Source organism: Electrona antarctica (assembly GCF_951216825.1).
Source record: "Electrona antarctica genome assembly, chromosome: 12".
Taxonomy (NCBI): Eukaryota; Metazoa; Chordata; class Actinopteri; order Myctophiformes; family Myctophidae; genus Electrona; species Electrona antarctica.
In genome coordinates this window covers 8,618,621-8,629,090 of record NC_136793.1, presented here as the reverse complement: position 1 = coordinate 8,629,090, position 10,470 = coordinate 8,618,621, and the positions used below count along the sequence as shown (strand labels likewise).

The window sequence follows — 10,470 nt, the reverse complement described above, 5'->3', positions numbered from 1 at the left end:
AGCAAACACTCCCATAGTTTCTCTTCCGGATTTCCCAGTATGTTGATTATCACATACTGGGGGTATTTCTAAGGTGCTGATTACGAACATTTTCTTGATTATGGGTGATAACCTATGTTGCTAATGCTATATAAGTTGTTTTCAATGTATTTCATGTGAAGGACCGCAAAAAATACATGAAATTGGCCGCCGACCTGAAAATATGTTTTTCCAGGGACCCAGAAGCAAAGATTTGAGTTACAGACGTTGGCTCTGAAAGAATATATATTCAAAGATTTGCTCCACATTTTCATGATTAAAAAAAAATAGCAGATCTACAAGCTCATATAGAGCTTGAGCTTGTAGATCGGGGTTCCTGTCCTGAATGGGTTAATAATAATAAAAAATACATACAATTTATATAGCGCTTTTCAAGGTGCTCAAAGTCACTTTACAGAACAAAATAATAAAAAAAAACTTTTGGGGTTATTCTATTGACACAAATGAATAAGCCCATTGTTAAGAACAGTGACAAGGACCGTGTGCGTCACTGTTATTCACTGTTACCCCTTTTTTGGGGGGGCCCTGAGCTTGAGCCTCTTTGCGGTCACGCGGTCAAGCTCAGGGGCCCCCTAGCTCAGGGGCCCCTGGGCTCAACAGGCCCGATAATCCTCCCCTGGGCCCAGTGGGCCCCCAGCCACGGCCCAGCTGGGGGCCACAAACCCAAAGCATCCACTTTGCTCTGGGTAAGAACATTTGCTAAATGCCTGAATTGTATTCCTAATGGGTCATTTGGAAGTCAAACTTTATTTTCTTTATTTATTTTTTATTTTTTTTGTATACATTTATTTAAACATGTCAGTGTGCTTTACACAAAACGGTATTAAGACAGGAGCAGATTATAAAATGACATTGTACTGTACTTGTACTGTACATTGACAATAAATTGAATCTCATCTCACAATATAACTAGTTAGAATAGAACATGAGAATGCATTGAAATAAACAGAAAATTAAGAATAAACTGTATGCTACAGAATAATAATAATAAATTAAAAAAACAAAAAGGCAGCAGCAGATTAGATTATATTTCAAGCACATTATTCAGAGGTGACAGGAGACCATAAGCCAGGGTTCCCCAATAGGCGGCCCGCGGGCCATTTGCGGCCCGCGGAGCGCCCCCTTGCGGCCCGCGGAAGAATTAAAAAAAAAAAAAGATCTTTTTTTTTTTTTTTTTTTTGGGGGGGGGGGGGTCCCATATATAAATGGCATTAAATGGGGGTCAGTAGCCTGTGCATGTCAAACTGGGCATCCTTTTCAAATGGGGTTCAGGGCAAGACCTCGACCTCACGCGTGCGGACTCGGCCCCCAGCCTGGTACCCTAGTCAAAATATGGCCCTCGAGGAAAATGAATTGGGGAACCCTGCCATAAGCCCTGAATGAGGCGTTGGATTTTAGTGCTAATTCGCTTATTTCCATCACTCGAAAATCATTTTTTTGTATATATGTATATATCTTCTCTCCATAATATCAACAGTATGTTAAGTGTCACACTTTACTTCATAGTAACGCCGTTGACGTGTTTCGGCCGTAAAGCGTGAGCTCTCGTCTATCGCGAGACTTCGCGAGTTCCATGCAAGTGGGATGGAGCTTGCGAAGTCTCGCGATCGACGAGAGTTCACACTTTACGGCTGGAACACAGCAACGGAGTTACTATGGAGTAAAACAAAAAAAGTAAAAAGAATTAAGTTAAGTTTTCTTTCCTTTTTAAGTTTTTTTTTGTGTGCGTGCGTGCGTGCGTGTGTGTGTGTGTGTGTGCGTGTGTGTTTTTGTGTGTGATACAGCTGCGCCCTCTGGTGGTGGGCGGGTGGTGTTACAGCGTGACACACAGACAGACATGATCTGCTGGGTCTCATAGTAAATGCTCACTGCGTTCGCAATAAAAAAAAAAGAAAAAAAGATTTCCGAGCGATGGAAATAAGTGAATTAGCACTAAAATCCAACACCCCATTCAGGGCTTATGGCCGTTGGTCGAGTAAGGTATTTGGCCAATAATGCGTTTTTTCACAAAATAACAACTGGACCACTTTTATGAGGACTAAACAACTGCAAGTAAAGGCGAGAAAGCCTTCTAGCACGAAAATGTATAAGGGCTACGATTCCCCTGTATGAATCCTCATGTGAGTTTTCATTGTTCCAGCTCGATTGAAGCATTTGCTACAACATGGACACGCAAAGGGCTTTTCCCCTGTATGGATTATCATGTGGTCTTTCAGATTTGTTGTATTGTAAAAACTTTTGCTACAAACTGAACAGGCAAAGGGCTTTCCTCGTTTATGAATATCCATGTGCTGCTTTAGAGATTTTTCTATATGGTAGCTTTTGTCACAGACTGTACAAGAAAAGAGCTTATGCATCTTCATGTGAGTTTCCAGATCTTCATTAAGAGTAAAGTCTTTGCTACAAATTGCACAACAAAAGGGATTTTCACGACTATGAATCTTCATGTGTGTTTTTAGAATCTTCTTACTGGTGTAACTTTTGCTACAAAATGAACAATTAAAGGACAATTCCCTAGTAACTGGCCTTTTCCCTAGATGGATCTTCATGTGGTCTTTCAGATTTGATTGAACGGCAAAGCTTTTGTTGCAAACTGTACAAACATAGGGCTTTTCCCCTGTATGAATCCTCATGTGTATTTTCAGATATCCAGCTTGTCTAAAGCTTTTGTTACAAATTTGACAAGCAAAGGGCTTTTCCTCTGTATGACTCCTCATGTGTACTTTCAGTTGGTTTTTGAAAACAAAGCTTTTGCTACAAACCGTACAAGCAAATGGGGTTTCCCCTGTATGAATCCTCATGTGTGGTTTCAGATATTCTTTTTGTGCAAAGCGTTTGCTACAAACTGTACAAGCAAAGGGCTTTTCACCCGTATGAACCCTCATGTGTTTTTTCCGATGGTCTCTACAAACAAAGCTTTTGCCACAAACCGTACAAGCAAAGCTTTTCTTTCTAGTTTGACTCCTCATGGATGGCGTTTGTTTAGATGATTCCAGGTTCTCATCACTGTCTTCAGTGTCAGACGGTACCCGGTACTCTATATAAGCTTGTGTTTTCACATGTTCAGCTGAGGTGCTGGCTGGAGTATCCATTTCTCCATTTTCATCATCATCTTCACTATTCACTGCTAGTAACGGCAACGTTGACCCACTACCCTCTGTTCTTAGAAGTACCTCCTCTTGTTCTTCTTTAATCTGTGGAGGTTGTAGTTTCACCTCGACCATACAGAGCCTCATCTCCCGCTGTTCCTCTTTAATCTGTGCAGGTTCCGGTTTCATCTGCACCGGACGGAGAATCCTCTCCTGCTGTTCAGGGGGAAGGAATCCACTAACCGTCATTTCGCTGGGATGAGCAGCCACTTCCCTGTCACCGTGGTCCTCCAGGCCACAGGGGGAGCTACTATCTCCTCCTCCTCCTGTGAAGGCCTCCCGGCCAGTCTCTCTGGTCTCCACAGCCCCACAATGCATCGCTGCAGCCCCCTCCACCTTCTCAATAAGGAGTTCACTCTCAGCCTGGTCCTCAGTATCTGCTGACTGATGAGAGAGACACTTTAGACATGGAATCAATGGAACCAGGACATTCAATATCATATTGTTGCTGTTGTATCTGGTACCACGTCATATCTGGCCGCAGTTGCTTAACCCATTTAGACCTGAGGACGATTCTACAAATGTCTTCTAAATCATGACAGTTTTCTGAAAAACCCTTGTTTCTATGTCAGTGGTTCTCAAACATTTCCATGTCAAGGATCCCAGAAATTATATGAAATTGGCCACCGACCCCCATCTGAAAGTATGTTGTTCCAGGGACCCCCCAGAAGCAAAGATTTGAGTTAAAAACGTTCAGAATATACATTAAAAGATTTGCAGTAATCTTTAGTCAGGTTAAATAAAAATGTGACACATTTAGGAAGTGACATCAATACAAACAAACTGCCCATTAGCCACTGCTAATGTCGATAATAAAGTAGATTTTCTACCGATTTGTCTCTCTGAAAAAAAGCTATTTTAAAAAGTATGAAAATCGTGGGAATATTGTGTGGCTTCTAGCGATCGGGTTCAATATTTAGTTCAATGACAACAGGGCTAAAGAATTGTTTACGTTCACTCTCCCGTTGAAATGAATAGGACTACAACCTGCTACTGGTCTCCTAAAAACGGCGACCGCCTACTTCACGCAGATGCGGGAAGTAAACCCGAGATGGCATGTCTTGCTATTATCGTCTTGCACCTTCACCGTCTTGGTTGTCGTTGCTGCTGTGACTCAGTGTTAGCAAGAGAAACAAGGTCTATGAAAACAAGCCCAAAAGAAGCAAATTAGTCTGTGTTTTACCACTTTACATTGGCTATTTTGAAAATAACAGATTCTAGAAGCTCTCAGCGACACGCTGTGAGGTTGTAGATCTGTTATTTAAACAAAATAGAGAATAAATTAAATATATATTTTGAAACATTTTAACAACACAAATTGTGACGTGCGGCCGCACGTGAACGTGAATGAAAAGACCGTTCTCACCGGCTGCACACACATAAAAGGGCCACTTCTACCGGTAACGGAAAGGTCTACTGTACTTCCGATACAATAATTGAATAGAGCTCCGAAGTCTGACGTCACTTTCAGTAGAGGTCGTCAATCTCCAGGTTCATGTATTTTTTTATTTGCATTGAGATCCCCAAACGGCGATTTTAGGTCGCTTCATATAAGAACTGTGTTTGAAAAATAAACCGACCACCTCGGCGTTTCTGTCAGGGGAGTGGCTGTGCGTCGTTAATGATGTCCATTCATATTTGATACAGCCAGTTTCTAGAGAAAATGGAATTAATGTGACCGCAAAAGCCTTGAAACTACATATGAATGCAATGTCGCTGAGCATATACGTCACGCCCAGCTGTCAACATATTGCGTTCCTGAGATTCCTCGTTGACGTAAGCTCAGCTGGTGGTGACTCGACTCGTACTAACCACGATACATTATATATCAATAAAATAAAAATAAAAATAAACGTAATTAACGTTCAGTTTCTGTTGTGCGACGGGCTGCGGGAAGAAGCAGCCTACCCGGAAATGTAGTCTCTGGGTTGTTTGGCTCGTTTCTAACGCTTATTTTGTTACTCTTTGGGTATATTTGTACATTTCCACCTTCAGTCGATGCTTCATATCCATATGAGTGAAAAGGCCGGGGTGATCGGTTTATTTTTCAAACACAGTTCTTATATGAGGCGATCTAAAATCCCCCTATGGAGAGTACAATGCTTATAAAAACATACATGAACCTTTGCGCTCACTGCCCTCTACGTCAGGACTTCGGTGCTCTATTGCCTTTGTCGCTGGATTTCTCAGTTGTGCATGAGTTGACGTCAAGTTGACAATTGCATGTCTCATGCTCATTGCGTAAGAGAACTGGCAGCTCTGCGAGAGACAGATTGTAAAGAATGCAACTTTAAAAAAAAACATAAACCAGACAAATTATCACCTTTTATCAAGTGAATTAAAGGGCCACTTCACCCCTTTTGCAATCAGATCTTATTTTAATGATGTTTGGGAGACAAGAAACACTTGTCAAGAAACCTGGGGTTTCTATGTGGGTAATTTGTGTTTTTAGATATTTCAGTATTTCAAAGTGTCCATGGGCTCCATGATGTCATGGACACTGGGATCAGTTATTTCCTGGACTACATGTTGTCTCAGTAAGACAGTCCTCTGCCCTATCCACAAGGAGGAGCAATGGACCAAAGCATTATGGGAATTGTAGTCCAGGAAGGAAGTGAGCCCAGTGTCCATGACATCATGGAGCCCATGGACATTTTGAAATACTAAAATATCTAAAAACACATATTACCCACGTAAAAACCCCAGGAAAGTGTCCCCCAAACATCATTAAAATAAGATCTGGTTGCAAAAGGGGTGCAGTGGCCCTTTAATGTATCACCTAGTTTCCAGGTTCATTCATATTTAGATATGTATTAGTTTAAAAACTGTAATGGCACATCATCAGTGTTGGCCATGATGTAAATACCGGTAAATAAATATTATAATGGAACGAAATTAATCCCAGACGGCCGGTGCAATATTCGCCAAATAAACAGCATTTACTTTACTTTCTGCTCCTACTGTTGGTGTGAAGTGAGGGGCGCGCTTATCGTCATACATCACGTTCAGTGCTCAGCCAATCAAATCATCACAAAAGTCATTCCGGCCAATCACTTTTGGCGTCTTCACTTTTATCTTCAATATGTACTTTTGTCAGCCAATCACAAGCCAATGTTCCCAGACAGCTGGGCATTGGAAAGATTTTCTCTAAAGATATTTTGTAAAAAGAACCACCGCTCATCCGCTGAAAAAAAACTTAAGTGAGGTGCTGGAGCCACAAAGGGAACATGAGAAAAAATAAAGGGAAGCTCCGCACACTCAGATCTGTGCACAATCAATGTATTTATTTAGCAAGCTTTCTGTCTACTGACCTTCTTCAGGCATAATCAAAAAGTGACATAGGACAGAATATATATTCATCACTTGATTGGATGATTGATCACACCTATGTCAAAACATTTCAATTAGAATGATAGCTCATGGGAGTTGTAGTTCTCAGTGAACTACAAAGCACCCAAAGACACTAAAGTGTCCATTTAGACAAGAGACAAGATATTTTAAAATATATTTTTGTGAATGGAAATGACAAACCGATTACTCCGTTTTTGGGAGGTACTGTCTTTGCCCACGAAGCTCTCAGAAAGGTTCACCATCCTTGACTTTTCCTAAACATTCGATTAAAATCATCTCTATTGTTTTTTCATCTGAAACATTTTCTAAGTATGAATTTAAGGCATACTTATACCATGTCTGCCTAAAAGCGCCAAATCCATATGGCTACCATTAACAGCCTATATTATAAGGCAAAAACAGCCTGGCAGACAGATCGGCCAGCGAGAGGCATCTACACTGCTGCCCGCTCTGCGGAGCTTACCTACCAGCCACAAGCAGTTGACTTGTGTGTCTCTTCCTGCCCAGGAAATAATTCCCCATGCATTTTTCCCATAGACATTTCAAAAAGTATTTATCAGATCTGTAAGCCTCGAACAAAGCCAATGATGATATGGTTAGCATGTTAGGAGTGTTCCAGAGAGTTCCACCCAAGAGGCCAATAGCAAGAGGTCCCAACTTTACTTGATTGATTGATTGATTGAAAATGTTATTAACAGTTTGCAGAATTACAGTACATTTCAAGCACAAACTCAATACAAAGGCTGTTAACTGTGAGTGGACGACCCAATTAAGCATTACACTTGTTTACAACAGGGTCCACCATGTTCAATTCATCAAAACATTTAGAGACGTACAAATAGACACTTCTATATAGACAAAGAACAGTACAGGAATTCATCATAATGGAGGTAAAAAGGGAAAAGAAACATATACAGTGAGGGGAAAAAGGGGGGGGGGGGCGGTGGGGGGGGATTCAGATTTTACGGGGGCCAGTTTCGAATTGCAGCCATCCGTAGGTGCCCTTTGAGAGCGGTTTTGAAGGAGTCAAGGGATTCGCATGTCTTAATGACTGTTGGTAGGGCGTTCCACATTTTGGTGGCATAGGAGCGAAAAGAATTTAGTCCCTGCTTTACTTCCCGTATCTGTGTGAAGGGGGCGGACACATTATTAGGAGACGGGAAGCAGGTTGGAGTCTATTGATTTCCAATGGGAGAGTGAACGTGAACACAGCTTCTGAACTAGCCGCAATTTGCAACTCTAGATTTTTTTTTAATGGGATGAATCTAGAGTTGCAATACCCTCCATTGACTCCCCATTCATCCAATTTGCGTTTGCGATCTGCTTGTATTAAACAACGTTAAACTCACCAACATTGCAGCTCTAGGCCAAGCTTGAATTATCCTCTTTCAATCTGCCGAGCTTTTGTTTCATAAAAATCCACCGTAGACATGTTATGAGCTATACTTTCTGTCAAGAAAGTATAGTTTTTATTAACGGGTCGCGCTGCTGCCTCCTGCATTATGTGCAAATTCAAAACAGGTGGTACACAGGGCCGTTCAGTGACTTACGACGAGTGCTTCCAAACTCCAGCACTTAGAAAAATAATCACCTGCACAGAATTTCTTGACAGAAAGTAGCTCATAACATGTCTATGTGGATTTTTATGAAACAAAAGCTCAGCAGATTGAAAGTGGATAATTCAAGCTTGGCCTAGAGCTGCAATGTTGGTGAGTTTAACGTTGTTTAATACAATCAGATCGCAAACGCAATTTGGATGAGTAGGGAGTCAATGGAGGGTATGCGTGTGACATCATTGTACCTGGAAGTTATGTGGGAACGCCCACTGAGTGGCAAAAAACTACTTTCTGTCTTGACAGCCCATTCATCCAAACAGAAAAGTCCTGTCTGATTGCATTAAACAATGTTAAACTCATCAACATTGCAGCTGTATGAAAAGCTTGAATTATCCTCTTTCTATCTGCAAAGTTTTTGTTTCATACAAATCCACCATAGAAACGTTATGAGCTACTTTGTCAAGAAATGCCCTGCATTTGATAATTTTTCTAAGTGTCAGAGTTTGGACACAACCTTTTGCTGCCTCCTGCATTATGTGACATTTAGAAACAGGACGCAGGACGGTTGAGTGATTTCCAACGAGCGCTTCCAAACTCCAACACTCCATGCTGCTTAATGTTTTGCCACTCAGTCTAGATGAGGGGGGTGTGTCCTGATGGGAAAATCATGCATGTGCATACTCTCTATTGCAACTCTAGATTCATCCCATTATTAAGAAAATCTAGAGTTGCAAATTGCGGCTAGTTCTGAACCTAGCCCGTCTCCGGACCCCCCGGGTTGAGCTCCTTTGGACCCTTAACCCATAGGGTCCGTTCTCATCGACTTCAAGCGACGTGCTCATTTCAATACGCAGGCCGACTTACCCTCTCAGACGCGTGTGCTGCACTGTGGGTGTGATGCTGACATATTCCAAAAGAAGAATATAGGAGCTATAGGAGACAACGGAGAAAACTGAACCCTCCGCGAACGGCTCAGAAGCCGTTAAGTATTTTTAATCTTTGTTAGACCGTTTTGGCAGCTCTCTTCCTTCCTTCCTTGACTTCCTTATTGACATCCTATTGTCCCGCCTCCAGCACCGTGGCTGGCTACCTGCGACAGAGGCAGGACGTAGGGAATGACGCGCAGATAGCCAGTTACGGCGCTGGAGGCGGGACAATAGGATGTCAAGAGGGTAAGTCGGCCTGCGTATTGAAATGAGCACGTCGCTTGAAGTCGATGAGAACGGACCCTATGGGTTAGGGGTCCAAAGGAGCTCAACCCGGGGGGTCCGGAGACGGGCTAGTTCTGAACCATTCCTTAACTCCATGGTCACTGAACTAAATGCTGGACCCAATCATCACAAGGCACACAATATGTCCAAGATATTCATCCTAAAATGGCTTCTTTTAGCGAGACAAATCAGGAGAAAATCTACTTTGTTATCGACATTTCTTTATCCCAGCAACATAACAAAACTCTCGCAAGATTTGAGAGGAGTCCGGAAGAGTCTCTCTGTATACATCTGCAATTTGACGGACGACACATAGGGGGCTCTGGCCCCATATTTAGGATGAGAATATGTGAATATGTGCACAACATGAAATTAATGGACATATTAAAAGTAAAATAAAATAGCCTATGTGTTCCAATGCTTAATACTATAATTTTCCATAACTGTCTTAGACTCTTGGTTGATGGGGGCTGACTTGGAAATGCAATTATAAAATACATATTTCAATCGATCATGAGCATTGAGAACAATGCTCATGATCGATTGAAATATGTATTGCATAATTACAGTACATTTCAAGCACAGACTCAATACAAAGACTGTTAACTGTGAGTGGACGACCCAATAAAGCATTACACTTGTTTACAAGAGGGTCCATCTTGTTCAATTCATCAAATCCACATGACATATTGTCAGTCGCTGTCAGCCTGGGAGAGGGAGGGTGGTGGGAAGGTACTAGGCTATGGCTCCACTGAAGTTCGCCCATCTTTAAAAATCAATAATCTTTGGTTCCACACTGACTGTGCCTTAGTTGGTATTGTTGCTGCTAAAGGAAGATTATCTCTAAGAAGGTTGTCATGATGTTTTCTGGGAAAGCGAACCCTACCAGCCATTACTGCATGCAGTTCTCACCACAATACAGCTATACAGCAAACACACGTCTGTCTTCTCATAAATTGACTATATATTACATGCACAAGTAATTAATCAATCATACAACAATACATGACAATACATTCCCCACACTTGTCGCAATAAAGCCTGCTACACAACACTGTACGGTACCTGAAAGGAGGAGATAAAGTGAATCAATGACGTTTGTAGACACGACACACACAGAGCTGCTGCTTTGTTTGGACTGTAATAAACACCACTTTGACTACA

The 10,470-nt window shown here is 41.8% G+C and overlaps 1 long non-coding RNA gene across 1 annotated transcript; it reads right to left on the bottom strand.

Moving 5' to 3' along the window:
• Window positions 1-1,314: 1,314 nt before the first annotated feature.
• LOC306934191 lies at window positions 1,315-10,470 on the bottom strand. Its single transcript, XR_013791298.1, has 2 exons — window positions 10,372-10,470; window positions 1,315-3,572 (listed from the first exon to the last, which is right to left on the bottom strand). It is a non-coding gene; the product is annotated as an uncharacterized lncRNA (long non-coding RNA).